The 16572-nt window shown below is 39.8% G+C and overlaps 1 pseudogene; it reads left to right on the forward strand.

Moving 5' to 3' along the window:
* Positions 1-2066: 2066 nt before the first annotated feature.
* On the forward strand, positions 2067-2731 carry LOC102286917 (large ribosomal subunit protein uL22-like; annotated as a pseudogene).
* The last annotated feature ends 13841 nt before the right edge of the window (positions 2732-16572 follow it).

The following is a 16572-nucleotide window of genomic DNA, read 5'->3' on the forward strand; positions in this document are numbered from 1 at the left end:
TACAGTCCAAGGGACTCTCAAGAGTCTTCTCCAACACCACAGTTCAAAAGCATCAGTTCTCTGGTGCTCAGCTTTCTTCACAGTCCAACTCTCACATCCATACATGACTACTGGAAAAACCATAGCCTTGACTAGATGGACCGTTGTTAGCAAAGTAATGTCTCTGCTTTTTAATATGCTGTCTAGGTTGGTCATAACTTTCCTTCCAAGGAGTAAGCATCTTTTAATTTCATGGCTGCAGTCACCATCTGCAGTGATTTTGGAGCCCCCAAAATAAAGTCTGACACTGTTTCCACTATTTGCCCATCTATTTGCCATGAAGTGATTGGACCAGTTGCCATGATCTTAGTTTTCTGAATGCTGAGCTTTAAGCCAACTTTTTCACTCTCCTCTTTCACTTTCATCAAGAGGCTTTTTAGTTCCTCTTTACTTTCTGCATATCTGAGGTTATTGATATTTCTCCCGGCAATCTTCATTCCAGCCTGTGCTTCTACCAGCCCAGCGTTTCTCATGATGTACTCTGCATAGAAGTTAAATAAGCAGGGTGACAATATACAGCCTTGACATACTCCTTTTCCTATTTGGAATCAGTCTGTTGTCCAGTGTCCAGTTCTAACTGTTGCTTCCTGAGCTGCATATAGGTTTCTCAAGAGGCAGGTCAGGTGCTCTGGTATTCCCATCTCTTTCAGAATTTTCCACAGTTTATTGTGATCCACAGTCAAAGGCTTTGGCATAGTCAATAAAGCAGAAATTGGTGTTTTTCTGGAACTCTCTTGCTTTTTCCATGATCCAGCAGATGTTGGTAATTTGATCTCTGGTTCCTCTGCCTTTTCTAAAACCAGCTTGAACATCTGGAATTTTACGGTTCACGTATTGCTGAAGCCTGGCTTGGAGAATTTTGAGCATTACTTTACTAGCGTGTGAGATGAGTGCATGTCTCATAGACATTTTTAATTCCATCTTAATTCCAACTTAACTTTAATACCTGGATCTCTGCAACATTCTCCTTTTACAGTGTTTGCCAGTTTACCATCTAAACCGTCCTGAAACCCAGAAATCTGGGATCATTTTAAAACTCCTCTCTCTTCCTCACTCTTGATACCCATTCAGTCTTAGAGTCTGTTGATTTTCTTTATGTCCAAATGTTTCATTAATCTGTTCACTTTTACTGTGCCTTCACCCTGGCCCTTGATCCTGTGCAGAACTTCAAATATAATCTCTGTGAATGCATTTTTGCTCCCTTCCTATCTGTTCTCTGCAGCCTGAGTGACCTCCACTTTTTCTCTTCCCCTTGTCTCTGCCCCTCTCCACTCAGTCTCTGGGAGCCCATCACAGCAATTCTCTTTCAATTCTTTGTTCTTCCGAGCTTCAAAGCCTTGGGCCATGGCATTACCACTGCTTGGAATGCCATTCCTCGCTTCCTCTTCTAACTAGCATTTTATCTTTCCAACCTCACCTCAAACATCACTTGCTAAGGAGACCTTCCCTAACCCAGCAGACAAGGTCAGACCTTCCTCTTGGATCATTTGCTGCCTCCCCCGTGTTGTCTGTGTCACACTTGTAATAGCTTGTTCACTAGTTCCTGCTAGACTATCAATTCCTTGAGGAAAGAGACCATGCCTGTCATATCCATCACTGTATCTTCTGTGCCTTGCACAGTGCCTGGTAGAGAGATATCTTTTGATTCACATTTGTAAGATGGATGACCTCATGAGAATTAATGAGCTAACAGACATAATATAATTCTTTTTATGGTGGCCATTTTGGTGGAGTATTTTGGGTATGTAGGGATGGAGTGGGCATGCTTTAAGAATTTACCATGAAGGGTGGATGTGAGGCATGGTTAGAAAACTCAAACTATGTTTCTCCTGGAGTGATCTTCCTACAGTGTTCTAGGAAGTCTCACTAGCTCCTGATGCTGGAGTTGGGGGGTAGAAACAGAGGGAAGACATTCTTGAGAGTAACTGTATGGTTGGCTCACAATTTTATCTTACTGGGCTTAAGTTGGTTGTTAAGAATAGTAATATGATGCTTCTCTGGTAAGTGGCCTGAGGTGACCTCTAAAAATGATTCACTATTCACTTAACCCAGAAAACCCCACAAAATCATACAAATCAATAGGTTCTTCATGTTCACATCAAAAACACTCATGAAACTGCCCAGGCCATTAAGGATGTGCCTATAAAAAGCCACAAAGCATCTGAAGGATTTGCTCAAATTCGTAACTCAATGGACATGCATTTGAGCAGACTTGAGAAGATAGTGGAGGACAGAGGAGCCTGTTGAAGTCCATGGGGTCACAAGAGAGTCAGATATGATTTAGTGACTGAACAATGACAACATCTGAAGGATGTCACCTTTCATTCCATCCTTACAATGGTGAAGTTGGAAGGTGTGCTCAGGCCAAACACTGGCATTGGAGGCAGGGTTAGTGGTACAAAAAGAATGCTGAATTTTACTGCACATGCTCAAAAATGCAGAGAGTAATGCTGGACCTAGAGGCTTAGATGTAGATTCTTTGGTCATTGAGCACATCCAGGTGGACAAAGCCCCTAAGATGCAGCCCAGGACTAACAGAGCTCATGGTTGGATCAACCCGTACATGAGCTGTCCCTGCCACATGGAGATGATCCTTACTGAAAAAGAGCAGGTTGTTCCTAAACCAGAAGAGGTTGCACAGAAGAAAAAGATATCCCAGAAGAAGCGGAAGAGACAAAAACTTTTGGCCTAGAAATAAATGCCACAAAAAGCGCAAATCAAATTAAAAAATATAGTAATATGAAGTAAAAAAAAAAAAAGAATAGAAATATGATAAAGAAAGGCCCTTTGGCCCTTATCCTGCAAGAATTTAGGGCTGGAACATACTTTATGTGCACAACCTGGAGTAGCACCTTCTAATAGAACTGTCTCTGATAGTGGAAATAATTTATATATGCATATCCACTATGGTAGTCATTTCGCATATGTGACTTTTGAACTCTCGAAATATAGTAAATGCTAATTATAAACTGAATTTTTTATCCTGTTTGATTTAAATTAATTTATATTTAAATTTCAACTACAACTCATCATATTTAAATTTAAGTATGGCTGATGTCGGCTGTGCTGGACTGAATTAGGTAGGTCGAGAGTACCTGGGTTGTGCTGAGACTGAAGATGGCCAAGTGCACTGAATGTTTTGCATTGGACCACCTTGCATTACAAAGAAGCTGGCATGCTTTTATTTATACTGGTGCTCCCTTTCTAATAAGCATGTAAAATCAAATATTTCCAGAGAAAAAGTAAGTTGAAGATATTTTCTCAATAGGAAAATGTAAGGGGCTGTTTTATAAGCCTGAATTCCTCTCATTCTTAGAGTGTGCTGTCATCTTATAATTCAATGAAATGGCTGTCATTTCCTATCAGATAAAAAGAGATGCCTCAAACCTACTCCAAAAGTCACTGTCACAGAGTACTGGGATTGGGATATCATCCTGCCTTCTGGGATACCAAATAGTAAGCCCTCGGAACAAAGCAGCAGCTGTGTGCCTTCTGGAATCCCAGTGTGTCCCGTTAGTGTGGATAAAAATAACCCCTTGATGATTTTATGGCATATTTTGTGACATCAAAGAACCCTACAAAATTGAATTCATGCTTCCAACACTTGTTCAAATTCACTCAGTTGTTAGAACAGTATTAATCTTTCTCATGCAGACAGTACGTGAAAAGTACATAACCTTTTCTCATGTATGTGCAAGAAGTACAAGCCTGTGTTTATGTGGTACGCCAGGGTAAGTGGACAGGCTGTGCATGATTGGAGGCAGCTGGCCCCAGTGGCTTTGAAGAATTCAGGCTCTGCCCACCTCTGCTAAGAGCTGAGGAAACTGCTGACTCAGCACAGCTATGAGGCTTTTGTCTCACTGGAATTGGGAAGCTCTGGTGACTTGGTGTTCACCAGGTCTAGGACTGCTACTGCTAAGTCGCTTCAGTCGTGTCCGACTCTGTGTGACCCCATAGATGGCAGCTCACCAGGCTCCGCCATCCCTGGGATTCTCCAGGCAAGAACACTGGAGTGGGTTGCCATTTCCTTCTCCAATGCATGAAAGTGAAAAGTGAAAGTGAAGTTGCTCAGCTGTGTCCAACTCTTCGTGACCCCATGGACTGCAGCCCACCAGGCTCCTCCATCCATGGGATTTTCCAGGCTAGAGTACTGGAGTGGGGTGCCATTGCCTTCTCCGTGGTCTAGGACAGTGCTTCATAAAATTTAATGTGTATGTGAGTCACCTGGATATCTTGTTAAAGTGCAAATTTTGATTCAGTAGATGGGCAACTGGGCCTGAGATCCTGCATTTCTAATAAGCTCCGAAGAAATGCTAATATTGCTGGTCCACTGACTGTATTTTAAGTTGTTAGGTGCACAGATTTGATTTACAGTTTGGTCAGTTTTGCATTGAAAAGTCTTTCTCCATCACTACAAAGCTTATTCTTACTTTCTACCAGCCCTGATATACTATCAGACCAGATAAAAGTGGATGAAAACCTTGACACAAGCTCTTTCTGGGGCTAGAAAAATAGCTGGTGGTCATGTGTTTGCATTATCAGTGGAAAACTGTAACAGGTTAGCATACAGCTCAGAAGCAGGCAAGCACGGGATTCATTAGCTTGATAGTTCTAAGTCAATCTACTTTTAAGCCCAAATAAATGAATTTTAAAAACAAGGTGGAGTAACTGTAGGAATAACTCTGGACTAGGTAGAGATTGGGAGACCTATGTCCTGGGTCTAATTCTCCTCTGACTGATTAATTCAGTATAGGGAAGACATGACATTTCTTTGAGCCTCAAATTTCATCTTTCAAGCATGATCCATGCTGACTATGGAGATGCAAACTTTTACTTTTCTCCCTCACACAGGTATTTGTAATGTCACACATGTGTGTGATGAGCTGCCAGCTGCTTAGTAGCAGCCAGCTGGGCTGTGATGAGAGGAGAGTGACTACTTTGTAGGAAAAAGAATCAATTTAAAAAATAACGGTAACACTAGGTTTGTGCTTCAGGTTTTGTAGCTTCACTCATTTCAATTCCAATCTGTTAATTCCACAGGTATAAGGGCAGTTGGCCAGGTACAGAGTGAGTAGTGTACAAATGCTTGGTGATAGTGATAATGATGGTGGAGAGTATTCTGTGACTGTAGCCTGGAGTTGGGCACATAGTAGGTGCACACTATGGAGAAGGAAATGGCAACCCACTGCAGTATGCTTGCCTGGAGAATCCCATGGACAGAGGAACCTGGCGGGCCACAGTCCATGGGGTTGCAAGAGTCAGACACGACTTGGCGACTAAACCACCACCGCCACCAGCTGCACAGCAAACAGTACTCAGTGGAAAGAATGGGTCAGAGGAATGGTGACTGTGGAGTCCCCGAAGAGTCTTTTTCTGAGATGAGCTCCGTCAGCAGAGAAGTTGCATCATCTCTGTCTGTGATCTTATAACATTCATACAGCAACACGCTCATCTTCCAGGCTTTCTCTTCTTCACCTCTCAGCACTTGTTAAATGTACAAAAACGCTCCTTTGAGTTTTATGTGCTGATGAGAAAGGTCTGTGTTCTTACAACCGCATTCATGTGACAGACGAGCCTTGCTTTTTCCGGAATGTCAGGCTTTTCTTTGGTTCTCAGTAGGATCAGTAAAATTAGGACCTTAAACTGTAACTTTCTAGTTAATATTAATCTTGTTATTGCTTATACTGTAAACAAACCAGAGAAAAATCCAGATTCAGCCATACATTTGCACAGATAAATGTGAACATTTGAGTCAGTGCACACTTGTGGACATTTTAACAAAGAGAAGTGGGAACAGAGATAATCAATGAGGCATTAAGTGTGAACTGTCCAGTCTCCATAATCTCAGATTTAAAAATACATTATAGGTATTCCCATGAGAAATTTCACTGTCCGGTTTTCTCTCTCTTCCCAACCCTCTCCCTTTAAATAATAGTAGGTGATTATTTTGGTAATTGATGTAAGTAAAATTAATTGAAACATTTTTTGTTTTAGCAGCTAAAGTAATGCTGCATTTCATCTTTTCTATTTGTCTCTACATTGATGAAACCTTGTTATAATTGCATTAGGATGCTCTAGATTTGAAGTAGCCATTAGATTCTAGTCAATACTTATCAGTCTCTGATAAATCTCTCAGATAATACAAAGCCAATTAATCCTAGCCTGATTAGCTTTTGACAAAAATTTTCTTTTAAAGATAACACAGTTCAAATTTATGTAGCTCCTTCCCTAAAGGAATTCAGACTGATCCTCCTTTTCTTATGAAATAATTTAATTGCATTATCATTTCTTAAAACCCATTCCTTCACTTGCCTTCCCTAGATCAGTTTACAGCTATGTGTCAACTAGGGCAACTGAATCAGAAACACCATCCCTTCCCGCTAAGTCACCTAAGTAGAAACACGGAAGGAATTCTTTCTAATTCCTTTCCCTTAAGTCCCATATTAAGTTCATTTGCTCAAACCTCAAACATTGCTCTCAAAAATCTCCCTTTCCCCTCTATTTCTTCATTCACTGCCTTAAGTCTTCCTAATTTTTCTCCTGGTTCACGGTTGACCTCCAATCAGGCACCCCTCCCCACTTTCTCATCCCTTCAGCTCAATGTCCATACTGTGACAAGAGTAAATGTAAAACACATGTGGGATGATGCCCCTAATGGCAGGGTCCCTTATGGGCCCTCAGGTCCATGCTTGTGGACACATAGATCCTTTCTCCACTGGCTCTTTCTAGCCTTGTCAGTCTCCGTTTGATATCCCTCCAGTTTGTCCCTTTGCTTGTATCCCAGGTTCTAATTGCTTTGGGCAGATTTATCAAATGCAATGTGTTCCTTTATTTGTCGTGCATTTTCATCTTGTTCTTTCTGCTTTACTTTGTTTTTTTTCTTAATCTACATGTCATCCTCCTAATGACTCCTCAAAATCCATTTCACAGGTCACCTTCTTCCTGGGACTTTATATCACTCCCTCCCTTTCCATCTTTCTCAGCGTAATTAATTCCTTTTTATCTGTATTCCCAAGGGATCATGTCCATAGTTCTATTACAGCACTTGTCATGGAACTAAATTTATGAATGTATGTGTCTGCTTTCTTTAGGAGTTTAAAATCTCTGAGGGTGAAGATCTGTTTTATTCATTTTTGTATCTCCTGTTCTTGGCACTTAATAAAATTTTCTATAGTTGTGTGTTGAATTGGATGTGTCAAACCTTGTTGGTTTTTTTTTTTTTTCCTCCTCTTTAAAATGTGAGGCAGAAACTGTCACCTCTGCATTACTGAAGGGAAAATTCTTTCCCCAAAGCCACAAGCAGCTTAGGTAGTGGCCTTGGGAGGAGTTGACTGTGGGTGGTAAGTGGTGCTGAGAAATTGACCTTGGTGCTAAGGCTAGTGGCCGCTCTGTCTCCTCTTCTGAGGTTATCTGTGTTGTCTCCCATCCTATTTGCCTATTAGCTTCTTGAGGGCAAGAATCATGCCTCTTTTATGTTTGTGTCCCCAGATCCTAGCGGCAATGGTTTTCCATTGTTGCTGTAACAAATCACCACAAACTTGGTAGCTTAAAACAGCACAAATTTATTATCTTATAGTTCTAGAGACCAGAAGTCTGAAATTAAACTAACTAGGCTACAGTCAGGTGTTGGCAGGGTTGAGTTCCTTTTGGGACGCATAAGGGAAGACTCCATATTCTTCTCTTTTCCAGATTCCAGAGGCTTCCCACATTCCTTGGCTTGTGGTTTCCTTCCATCTTCAAAGCCAGCAGGGGCTGGATGAGTCTTTTTTACATTGCATCACTCTGACACACTCTCTTCTGCCTCTGTTCCCCATTTGTAAGAATCCTTGTGATTAAATTGGACCTACCCAGATAATTCAGGATAATCTTTCCATCTCCAGGTCAGCTGATTCACAAACTCAATTCCATCTGCAATCTAAATTCTGCTTTGACATTTAACCAAACATATTCATAGGTTCTGGAAATTAGGACCTGGGCATATTTTTGCTGTGTGTATGTGTATCCATGTGGCATTATTCTGCCCACCACACTAGCATAGCGTCTGACTTATGTTAGGAGATAAATTTGCAGAATGAATGGACAGGGTCTCTTGTGAATGTGAGTGGCTTTAAGTCTCAGGGCTGTTAGAACAACTGCGGAAGCAGTGGTGATTGGGAGATGGTGAGGAAGAAATTCCCTGGTAAGAATGGAGGGCTTCAGCTGTAGAGCGTCATGGTTGATTTCACTGTTGGGGGCCAGTATGGCAGACTGACTGTAAGGTGACCCCCAGAAAATCCAACCTCCTGGTGTTGACAGATTTGTTCCATGTTCCACTTTTTACTTTATGTAGGACCCATGACTTGCTTCTAAGCAATAGAACCTGGCAAGATGATGAGATATCACTCTCATGATTAGGTTATTTATATGGTAAAGGTGATTGTCATTCCTGTAATTATCTTACATTATATGACTTTGGTCTTAGTAGATTGGGTCTGGGGACTTTTCTTGTGGCCCTGATGAAGTAAATAGCCATGTTGGAGAAGTCCATATGGCAGGTAGCCTCCAGGACCTGAGGGTGACCTCCTGCCAATATCTAGTTAAAAGCCAGGGCCCTTGGTAGTATAGTCAAGAGGAAATGAACCTGTGAACAGCTTGAATTAATTTGGACACAGATTCTTTCTCAGTTGAGGTTCCAGATGGGAATGCAGCCCAGCCAACACCTTAATTTCAGCCTGTAAACCTGGCCCTCAAACCCAGTTAAGCTGTGCTGACTCCTGAGCTACAGAAACTTTGAAATAATAGGGACTGTGTTTTAAGCTGCTAAATTTGTTTTAATTTGTAAACAGAACAAGAAAACTCTTGCAGGCCATTTGGGAATCACGTGAGAGATGGAGATGGATCTTTTCTGCCCATGCTTGTGGGGAAAAGAGCCCCTGACTGTAGATTTACCTCCACTTTACAACTGAATGAAGATGAGAAAGAACAAGTTGTTACTCATTACTCTTTATCCAGTGGTCAGTAAGAAATACAGGAAGAGAGTCTGTTATTCTGACTTATGCTGAGCTTCCTCCCAGCCCTTCCAGAGGCCATGACTTGGAACTGGAGTTCATAGCAGGGGACTTGGCTTCATGTACCCTCATAACAGTATTCTGAAAGAAGATTTTTGGGCTTTTATTTTCTTTCAGACAGAATCACAGAGAGAGGTACCACTTATCTAAAATCATGGGAAAGATTCAGGTTGATATCTGGGCATGAATGAGTAACACTCATTAAGCTTAGTGGTTAAGTTCTTAAAAGTTGTACATACTGAATGTACTGTTTAACATCCCTGTCCTGTAGCTATAAAGCTCAGTCAAAACTTACCTTGGACTTAAAACAAAAAAACTTCTTTGAAGAGGCTATTTTAAATTAATCAATGGCATTTGATGAATTTAAATGACCAATTTTTATATATGTATATTACTTTAATATCTCCTCCCTATCACTCACTCTCCTCATCTCATAATGGGATTATTGAGTGCGAAAAGATTAAGTGAACTGTTCCACCTGCTTACACAGCTAATTCTCACTAGAATCCATTTTCCAAGCTTAGAGTTTCATATTGTTTTCACATATAAACTTTAGAATCAGAATTTATGAAATGTGGTAACAGTCTTATAGCTAAGTCCATATTCCTGCTTTAAAAAGAACCAGATATGCCTAAAACATTCCAGATATGTAATGATCTTTCTTTACAAAAAATTCCAGTGTAGGTGATAGGATTCTTTGGTGCCTCAGCTTTAATTTCAGTTGATATCTGCTGGCACTTTGAGTAATAATTATATTTATCTTTCTTGGTTAGATATTGATTATGGTCAGAAGTTTGGTGCCATTTTTCACAGATCTATGGACTCTTATTTTGGACTAAGGGACCAAGGACAAGCGGGTTTGGAGTCACATCATATTTGCCTTGGGTTGGGGCACCAAATATGGATTTGGAGCAGAGCTAAAAGGGGGGCATTTGTGGGTTGAGCATCAGGACAGGTTTGATATGGGCTTCCTCTGTTCTCTGGTGGCTCAGATGGTAAAGAATCTGCCTGCAATGTGAAAGACTCGAGTTTGATCCCTGGAACAGGAAGATCCCCTGGAAAAGGAAATGGCAACCCACTCCAGTATTCTTGCCTGGAGAATTCCATGGACAGAGGAGCCTGGTGGGCTACAGTCCATGGGGTCGCAGAGTTGGACTAAATGTCCAACTTTTATTTTCTTCTGTGAGAGCATGAAGTGTGGTACATGGATTAAGAGCTACTAGGTTTCTTGATGCTGGCTTGGAAGGGGATGAGGTTCTGGGATAACCTCCTTCCAGATCTAAACAGGGCATCACAGAGTGTTAGAACTGGAAGGCGCTTTGGAGTTTATCTTGTTCAATCTGACATTAATGGACTCAGGCTTAGAAAGATGACTTGCCCAAGAACATATAACAAATCGGTTCAGGCTTAGCACTTGGAACCTCCTAAGAGTCATAACTTTTATTTGTTTTTATTTTATACCTTTACTACTCCTATGTTTCTAATCCACCCCACTCAGTTATCGACACAACACATACACATATGCACACGCATGCACACATACACACATCTTTTCCTACCAAATTACTGGAGTCGGTGGTGGTGCTGATAGTCAAGGTCCAAATACACAAAAATGTTTTGAATGCTTCTCATGGAAGTAGCATGATAAAGTAGACAGATACCTGAATTTGGAGTTAGAAGACCAGGACTTGCCTTCAGGGTCTCACAAACCCATAAATATAGGGGAAGCAGCTTTTTTGAGTCTTGGTTTTTTCATCTGTAAAATGCAGATAGAGAGTTAAAGGTGAGAACAGTGGATGAATGGCTTGGGGGATTCTCAGAGTGGGGCTAGGACAGTGGGGTCCAGTGATAATATTGCTGAGAGTTTGGTTACCTTGAGAGCTGCCTTGAGAGAGCTTTGTATACTCCAGTGCTACACAAACGTGTAATATTACTTCCATGTACTGGACACTATGGTGGATATAGGACAAATGTTGCTTGAGATATAGCCCTTACCTCCAGTAAAGTTATACTAAAGTTAGAACCTTAGGATAAAAGAGGGCAGCATATGCTGAATGACCAGTGAAGAGTGAGGGTAAATACTTAGAAGTGAGATGATTATGAAAGAGGGGAATTGAGGGAGACTATCAGGAGTTATGACTTGGGCTGGGTCATGAAGGAAAGTAGTAGACTGGAGGGGGCCATTTTAGCAGGTAGAACATATTGAGCCAACACATGGAAAAGCTCAAGGAGTGGTGAATATACAGAAGAGGAAATGTGTAGAATAATATTTACAACAGTAGGATTAGGCCGTGGTGGATATTTACATCTAAGCCTTCTTTTTGTTATGCAGGCAATAGGGAGCCATGGGTGACTCTGGAGCAGGATTAACTTGTCCAGAGTGTTGGTTTAGGAATGTCCCTTTTGCAGGGGTGTACACTGGTTAATGGTAGAGGGCGTTGGCAGAGAACTGCTTATGCTTTTCTCTGCCTCAGCACTTCAGGGGCATTTGTTCTGCTGACCTTTGATAATGACTCTTAAAAAAGGTTGAGATTATACCAGGCTCCACTTGGAAATGATTTCTGATATGCCCCCTCCCCCTACTCCTGCTTAGGTCTGAGAGTCCTGCTCCTTACTAACCTGCACAAAACCACAAGGATGATTGCTTTCTCATAGTTTGGGGCCAAGTGACTTGATTGACTAGCAATCACATCACAGATGACTGACAACAAAAAGATCTTTTTTGTTTTCAAAGTACAAGGAAAGAAGACAGAATCAGAAATCCTCATAACAGAAAAGAGACCTATTAAGATTACCAAATCCACTCCTAACATAGAAGAATTTTTTTACTCCTCTGGATGTTTGTTGTGTTTTATATCCTCTTTGTATGAGCAATGGCTATTTTACTACTTCTGGTGAAAGATTTTTCAATAGGTTAATTGTTTCATTTACTACCATTTACACTTTTCTGATTTTTAACCAAAATATCCATATAATAAAAAACTTGGTAATATTCCTGATGCCCATTATGGAAGGAGCATTATTTGAATGAGTACGGAAATAATGTTTTCATATTGGATGCTTACATCTGTAATCTTAAAATCTATAATCAATGAGAATACTTTGTTTATATTTTGAACTTTTTTCTTTCCAAAGTAGACTAGTCACTAATCCAGGATCAAATTGGGAGAAAAAGAATTAGTGTGCTTCCAATCACTGGCGTGATGAACAACTATGAAAGTAATGGAGAAAGAGAAGAGTAATTTAGTGAGATTTTACTTTGGTTCAAGTCAAAAACAGAGAAGACAGAGTACTTCATTCACTTTCTATAAAATTAAAGATGATTTTGAGTTGGAGAACATTGCTCTGTGATTGATGCAGTATGCTTCCTTCCCCTTAGAAATCATCACGGCCTTTGGCTTAGATTTAAGTAATGACACTTTCAAAGACAAGGAACTTTCAAAATCAGAGAAAATTTTGAAAGGCATTCAAACTCTATACTTCTCTTTGTTCTACATTAACTGTTCATTAGAGTGGTCATAGTCTCTAGTCCTTTCTTATTCACCAACATATAAGTCTAAGTGTGTGTTATTTGCCTCATCTGAAAAATGAGGTTGACACTGCCAATATTCATTTTAGTGATGTTAGGAAAAAAACAATTACATGGTAATGAAGGTCTTATAGTTTCAAAATGTGCTACATATTATTAATAACAGAAGTTAATTCACATTACTCTATTTCTGATGACATGCTTTGTCAATTGGAGAATACTTCTAAATGTTAAGAATTGAAGGCTCAGAGAGGAGGGGTTATTTTTACTATTATTACTGTTTGTTATTCTTTTTTGATGTTTGTGTAGCCTTGGACAAGTCACTGAACTTCTCTTACCACACTGTATACCTGGACCTTTCATGAAGAGTGTGTAAGTATAAACCCCCAATTCTGGTGTGCTTACCCCCACAAACCCTAAATACCTGCCTCACAACATTCCTTTACCAGTAAAACATGAAATAGAATCTATTAAAAGATAGCTTTATTACACTATTTGTGCCATGAGCTGGCATCTCTGATGGTTGCCCCATACCCATACCCCTCTCAGACCTAGAGAGAGGAACAGTATGTTGTGTCTCCACATGCTTACACTGTTTTGCTGATCCTGGCCTTGAGACTGGAGTTCCAGGCCCATCAGGCCACCAGTAGCATCATAGGGCTGTCCATTGTGATTGAAGACCTTTGTGATCCTTAGGAAACTCTTGTGGCTGTCTGTGGCCTTGGCTTTGACATCAAGCAGCAGGGTATGGTGGTAGCAGCTGGGGAGTGAAGGTTTTGAGCACTCCAAATCTGCTGAAAGAGTAAACCCACGGCTCAAGGAAATTTCTATCATGAGCTTCACGTTTACCACGAAGTTGTGAAGAGCCAAAGAGTGATGATAGGCCAAAAAACTTTAAAATTAACTTCTATGGGGAGGTAACATTGATTGAGGGTCTGTTTTCAACAGCAACCTTGCAATTTTCCCTTTTTAATTCATTCGATTTTTCAGTGAAGCAGAAACAACCTTTGTAACTCAGTGAATGTACCACCATCCCTTGCTCCAGCCCTCCAGGAGATGACTTTGATATCCTCATACAGATAATTCCAGGCTAGTGCAGGGAGAAGCTCAGGGAAGTATTTGCAATGAAGAGAATTAGAAAATGTACCAGAACTGTAAACCATCATAATGGAAATCAAAGAAGAACCCTGGATTCTAGGGAGAAATGGTAAAATACTCATTTTACCAAAATAAGTATACAGCTTTGGGGTATCCCAATTTGGAAAACTTTTTCTGAGCTTCATAATTCTTTTGTTTCACTTCTTAGTAATAAAGAGAGAAATCAATTTGCCATAAACAATTCCAAGGGCAAGAGAAAGCATGAATAGAATTTCAAAGTTGTTTTGTTTTGGGTGTGGTGGTGGGAAGTTTTTAGAGACATTCTGAGAAAATCAAGTGGCTTGCAAAGAACTGACTAGTCTCAGGTTACAGTTTGGAGAGCAGAGATGGAAGCTCCATCATATAAATGCTGGGAACCAAATTGACTGAGAATAAACTAGGGCTACTGTTTTTCTAGGTCAAAAATTTATTTTCATATGAAGTGTTTGATCAAATCAGAGGAGAAAAATCCTTAAGAACAACATTTTAAACTTCAAAACAAAGCAAAATCCAAAGCATGATCAAAGATACTATTTTCTATGGTGGTCTGAAAAGGTGATGTACTGTATTTAAAAGTTTTTACTGGTATATTTATTTCATATTTTTCAATTGCTCTGTAGCCTCTGGTTCCTAAGAACCTATTGAAAAACATTTTTAACCTGGACTAGGAACTGGGCTAGCTTGCTTGTCATATGTCTTATATAAATAAGGCTGTGTACCTGACTGGAATGCTAGATCTGGCTGTTACTTAAGACTGGTGATGAAGAGTAGAATGTGGAGACTTATGAAGCCCTTTGTAAAGACTGAAACATTAAAAAGAAACACTTGTCACCATCAACTGGTCACAAATGTGCTTCTTTAGCATCTCCTTTGACCCACTGACCATCTGCCAAAATTTCTTTTTTCTTGACCCAGGCCAATTCCTCAAATTCCATATCATGTAAGAAAAGAAGAGTTAAGATTACTAGTTCCCCAAGGTTTTCTCCAGTATTTATTTTCTGTATTGAGGTCTCTTTTATCTAAAAAATTTGCAGATAATCACACAAGTAGAAAACAAGAAAAGACAAAGTAAGATGAGTGATAGATCTTACAAGAGATTAGCACAGATGAGGCAGATTCATGTTGATGTATGGCAAAACCAATACAATATTGTAAAGTAATTAGCCTCCAATTAAAATAAATAAATTTAAATTAAAAAAAAAAAGAGAGATTAGCACAGACCCTTCCTTCCCATTCATTCAAACTCAAGTTGTCTTTCAAGGCTGTCCAATTCAACATTCTCTGGGCAGCTTTTCTGAGATCACTCAAGAACCCCTTTAACTTTTCCTTCTCTGAATTTCTATCTTGTTATTAATAATCTACCCCACACTAGTAGGATCAGTTTGAGTCATATACTTTCTAATCTTTCATAGACATATATTAAGTAGTCATATATCTCAACGTGGAATTATAAACTCTGTGAGGGCAAGGACATCTTACATTTCTCTTCTCGGCTAGTATGTTAGGTACATAATATATGCACTTGGATGCTGATAAAGACTGTAGAAGCAGAGAAAGTCACTAAGTGATGGGGGCATTTAATACAAATTAAATATCACTCCCAGGTGGCTCAGTGGGTAAAGAATCCATTTGCAGTGCAGGAGATGCAGGTTCAATCCCTAGGTCAGGTAGCTCCCCTGGAGGAGGGAATGACAACCCGCTCCAGTATTCTTGCCTGGAGAATCCCATGGACAGAGGACTCTGGCAGGCTACAGTCAATAGGGTCGCAAAGAATCGGGCACAACTGAAGCGACTGATCACGCAAATACCACAGCACCATGAAAATGAAGGGAACAGTTTTCAGATTCTAGTAGAATCCTTGTCCTTTCAGCTTTATTCCTGAACTGTGTTTCCTCTAGCTGTTAAGTAGCACGTTACTGGGCTAGACATGATTCTCCCATTTATTTATTTATTTATTTATTTTTTTCAATTTTAACTAAAAAAAATTATACATGTGTTCCCCATCCTGAACCCTCCTCCCTCCTCCCTCCCCATACCATCCCTCTGGGTGGTCCCAGTGCACCAGCCCCAAGCATCCGGCATCTGTTTTGAATCAAGGAAAACAAAAATAAATTCTGAGAAGGGAATGAGCAATAGTAGCAGGCTCAACATCCTTTTGTTAGAGGATTAAAGCATTAATCATCCTATTATCTGCTATTTTGAGCTTTGCTAAAGTTGCTGGAGGTTGATAGGAATTAGTTTCAATTAAAGAACTTTAGAACTTTCCCTCTTATATCACCCACTGTTTTGGATTAAAAGAAGATGATGATGATAACATGGTCCTGATAGTTTAATTGAGGTTTCTTTCTACTTTTGCTAAGAAATTGTAGAAAAGGTCACTTTGGATTAAAAAATTGAAGGGCTTCATTGTCAGAAAGTATTACTAATGCATATAATTATGGCTTTAGATTATCAAGAAGGTCTAAAGACATTTTATTTTAATACTTGCTATTCAATTGCATTGGTGACATTTGCTAATAACCTAAGGAAGTTACCTACTGTGATGGTGAGTTTTGAGTTGTAAAGTTTAGCATTTTGACATGCAATGGCAGTAATGTGTATAATGCACATAAAGAGAGCAAGAATCAATAAACATGCCAATTTAAAAATGTTAAAAACCTGAAATATTCCTCAATAACTCCATTAGGAAAGACAAAATATAATGGACAGTAGCAATTATTTCTTGACAGACTGCCCAATAGCTTCTGTGGCAAAATTGCCACAATTCACACTTAAAAAATTAGGAGAATCCTGGCAGATTGAGGTTGGCAGGTAAACTAA

This window comes from Bos mutus, chromosome 1 (genome assembly GCF_027580195.1).
Source record: "Bos mutus isolate GX-2022 chromosome 1, NWIPB_WYAK_1.1, whole genome shotgun sequence".
NCBI classification, from domain to species: Eukaryota; Metazoa; Chordata; class Mammalia; order Artiodactyla; family Bovidae; genus Bos; species Bos mutus.